Source organism: Ptychodera flava, chromosome 9 (genome assembly GCF_041260155.1).
Source record: "Ptychodera flava strain L36383 chromosome 9, AS_Pfla_20210202, whole genome shotgun sequence".
NCBI classification, from domain to species: Eukaryota; Metazoa; Hemichordata; class Enteropneusta; family Ptychoderidae; genus Ptychodera; species Ptychodera flava.
In genome coordinates this window covers 40,191,320-40,195,949 of record NC_091936.1, presented here as the reverse complement: position 1 = coordinate 40,195,949, position 4,630 = coordinate 40,191,320, and positions in this window count along the sequence as shown.

Genomic DNA, 4,630 nt, shown 5'->3' with positions numbered 1-4,630 from the left:
CCCTCTGGGTGAACATATCAAACAACGTTCGAAGCAGCATAGTCTACATAGTGCTTCTACTCATTGAACAGCGCATTCCAAGACCAAGAATTGGCCTCTAGCATCGAATGCCGGTCAGTAGGCCATGAAATTTCCTAGGCGAGAGAAAGTTTTCCGTTCGCAAAATGGCATCGGAGAGCAACTTTCTCTTCAAGGAAAACACCAATTGTAGACTCTCTAAGAAGTAGGAAGAGATTCCTGTTTGTTGGATTGTTTTTCGCATCCTTCTGTTCTCGCACTAGCAAGTTAATGTATAGATCTGAAATTACTCACTTCTGAGCGGTGTTTGACCTTTGTCGTGTTTGGGACAGTAGTGATTAATGCGTATGAAGGAAAAACAAACACACAAACTCGAGGAGTCTATCAAAATCATTTTATCTCACATGCTGTTGCTTTAATGAATTAAACTTTATCTGGTACGATATTTTTAGCATATTTTAGCGAGTAAATAGAGATAGAAAATGTGAACGTATAAACATGGATACTGGCTACCTACGGGCCCTTCGAGGGTGCAGTTCTGTGTACCTTTAATTGTAAATGTACAGTATACCATTTTGATTGTTCATTTCAACGATATGTTCCGATACAAAATTAATATTTTGCCAGCATATTTGTTTGTCAGCTTCTCACTTATGCATTCTATAAATGTTTATCGCTTTCATAGCGTTGAAGTGTCCTTTCGCCGACAAGAGCGAAGTGTCAGAACAAAGAAATCGGCCGCCAGCACTATCGCAACTCCTTCATCCAACGATCACGTGGAATTTTTTCTTGCGGTCTACTCCTATCAAAGTTGGTTTCAGTCAAAATATAGCAAAAATTTCCTTTTTGACTTTGCTTCAGGACAACAGAGGAATATGTATGTTCTCGTTAACATGCCCTGCAGGAAATAGGTTAGGTCGCTGGGGAACTTCTTTTTTATTTCTTATGGAATGTGACCATTTAAAAAACAACCAACTTTGGCAAAATCATGAGTGGTGTTCAAAATGCGACAAAATCTCAGTGTCATGGGATTTGGAATAGGATATCTAGGGTTTCTTGATACACATGTTTTTTATTCAGAAGGTCTGTGGCGGTGACAATACTTTATATAAAAATGGAGCGATAAAGAACCAATGTCTACTTTTAACAATATTTGGTCATTGTTGTTCTCAGAACTATTACACTTTTTCATCCTTTTTTCGGAAAAGATGATGCAATACAATATATTAAAAGTAGCCCTGACAACACCTGGTATTGTGTGCCATACTATTGTTGATAAACGAATCGTAATCTGCATTAGAATTCATGTGTGGTGTGCTGACACTTTGAACAATAACTTAAAGGGGACAGTCCTCAATCCCTGGTTCTCACATTAGTTCTTGTTGACATTGTGTATTTACTTGGTCTTAGTCTTTTGTTTCTAATTGAAATTGTTATCAGGTTGGTTTATTTGCTTTTAGATAAAGCTGATAAATGATGTGTCCCCTTCACTTTGAGTATTAAGCGAGGAGTGCTAGAATTCCAGTTAGTATAGAGAAAAGTCGGAAATACGTCGGAATAAAAACTACTGGATCCACAAGCCGTCACTTCTGATGTTTTGACATATTTTTACTTCCTTTTGAAAAGCACTTTCTAGACTTTTACCCCCAGCGTTCCCATTGAATTCCTAGCGTTCAACGTGTGAAACACAGCCTGTATGGGTGTACTATTTCAGATGAACGTTGACAATAAATTGTTGCCCGAATTATTTGCGTATTATATTGTACTCAATGGTTCGTATTTGTAAGGCTAGTAACTCGGCATTTCAATGCTCTCTCTGGAGGAGAATAAGACTGTGGTCATATTACTGAACACAAATCATGAAAATTTTATCAAAAGTTCACAGCCGTCGTCCCTTTAAACTATTAGGAAAGTCAGGGTAATAAAGAACGGATAACATCGTACCTAATATATTTCTCAAACTCCTACCCACTCCCCTCACTCGTCGTATCTTTTTAGTAAATGCATATTCTAAAGTTTTAAATGTACAAAATATTTCTTTTTCTCTGCCCGTCTCTTCTTCTCAATGTATTTTGTCTACCAACCAGCCATCTTTTTTTCGACCGCCTGTCTATCTGTCCGTCCATCTTCTATGTCTTTCTTTCGTAAATGCTTTAGCATTCATTATGAGTGGAACGACAACAGCTTGCGCAGAGTCGCGTAATTGGCCCTTTCCGACATCAACCAATGTCGCCATGACGCTTTGCGTGATTAAATATTCAAAAACGTCGTACCTGCCAGTTGAAAAATATCTTCATAGGCCTCATTTTCAGAGATACCTTTAGTTCTCACCAACCGGTCCCACTTTTCACCTTTACCCAAATGTCTCTCTTCACAAGTACACCATCAAATTTTAACATTTCGTCCCTCACTTCTGAAAGGCGCAACGTTTTACATTTTCAATTTTACAGGCGGTCTAGTTCAGGCCATGTATGTTTGAATACCGATACGAGCAATGATAGACTCCAACGTGTCCATGAAATTCCCTAGGTGATTTATTGCCAGGCCGAATTGCGACTTGCTGCAATATGCAAAGTATCTTCTGATGTCGTTGCTTCCTTCTATTAAAGGTTGGTTCACTGTCACATGGGGAATTATATTTTTCGTTGATTTTGGTAAATCGCGGTAGTCACTCGATCATCCGTTGATATGCAAGGCCAAGTGTCAGCGACGGACTTTTGATGAAAATTTTCTGGTCAATTCTAGCGTCTTAAAATGTAACAGGTATTTAGTAAATTTATTGACGAGCCGTATATCAGCACCTGGTTTTTCAAGGATGCCCAACTATATTACTTAAATTTACAGATGTTTTGTTCCTAGAGTATTTTAGGCATTTACCACATATAGTAGATATGGTCACGTGACAGAGTGTTACTACATTTCGTAAACGCCCGGACTGTTAAACCAGGCTGAAGATCGAGGCCTCCAGTAAATGACTTGATGGTAACATTCTGCAATTGAAGTCGGAATGCTCCGAGTTCAGGGCCACGACTATTTACGTAACTCAATCACGTGGTCGATCGCAAACCGTTACTGACAGTCTCCGCAACTTGACTCCGTGCTACAAAGTGACGCTCAGAAACGCCATGGATTGGTTTGTTTGACAAGTGCGCCCATTCACATATCTCAGGTCGCAGCTACAGCATCTAATCGACCCAGGTTGAAATAAATGAGGCTGAAAAGAATAGCTCTGTGACGTAAGAATGGATGTCGTGAGGTGTGTACCGTTCCGCTGGTTCCAACGTTAGCCAACAACACAGCATTTTTAGCATGGCCACACTTTTACATCTATTTTGAATCTGGTTTCGCCTCAGGTCTTTCAATTTCGCATTTTAGATGGACATTTATACCATATGCGTGCCTGACTTCCTCGTTAATTACTTGACAGTTTAGGATGTAGTGCGAAAAGAAGGCATAAAATATGAAGAGAGAGAGAGAGAGAGAGAGAGAGAGAGAGAGAGAGAGAGAGAGAGAGAGAGAGAGAGAGAGAGAGAGAGAGAGAGAGAGAGAGAGAGAGAGAATATTATACAATGTTAAACTAAATGTTTGATTGACTTCACAGCGTTTGGTATAATCAAAGTTTATGATATTTGACTTACACTAATATTTGTCCATGTCTATGCACCAGCAGACCTCTTCGGGCCTCCCAAATCTATTTCACAGTGTTGGCCACACAACTGTTTTAATTGCCAAGTCTGCTTTTCCATTTCCCACAGACTCACGCGACTAACCACGACGATACCCCGATATCCGTACACATACTAACTGTAGACTTTTGATTCAAGCCCTCGTAAAATAGCTATGCCTATGAATTTGGTTTGATTTTACGAGTCTTTTCGTTGCATTGCTGGCTAATGGGCCATGGACATGAATTGTTCATGGCGGTATATCATAACAGCACGAACTTTGTACGAGTGGTACAGTAATGGTTGAATATGAGGACACTGCCAACAGACTTCATTGTGCCAGTAGTTTTTTTCCTTTCAAAAACGCACATTTCATACTGTCTTCTAACCTTGTGGTAAGCTTATGACATGGAATCAACAAGGTAAATAACCAACTTTCATGTGGTACACCTCATGAAACAAAACAAAACAAAAAATGCATGCATTCGCCAGGTGTATTTATTTGTTACACGTTGGTGTCTAATGTTTTTCACAAGTGAGACACTAATAGCAGACATGCTGATGAGTAATCAAAGAAGATGTGTTCGGTAGTTATTGTTCTTTTGTCCTTCTGTGCAGTTGAAGGCATGTAAATTTCAACAGTTTCGGTTTACGCTGATCTCTCTAGATAATCTTAATTCTATGACGTACTTTCACGAAACAAAAGGCTGAAAGGGACATATCCACGTACGACTAGAGAGACTCTCATGAGATTTTGACCAAAATCCAGGGTATTGGTTTGAGATCTCCTTGCGAAATTCTACATTATCTCCATCATAAACATATCAAAATTATTATAGATGTGGCGTCGATGGCAGGCCTGTCATCATGGGTTAATGTCAATATTTAGGTCAGGACAAGAAATAATCGTGCCATGTCAGAAACTGCCTTTGTTGAAAAAAATCTCA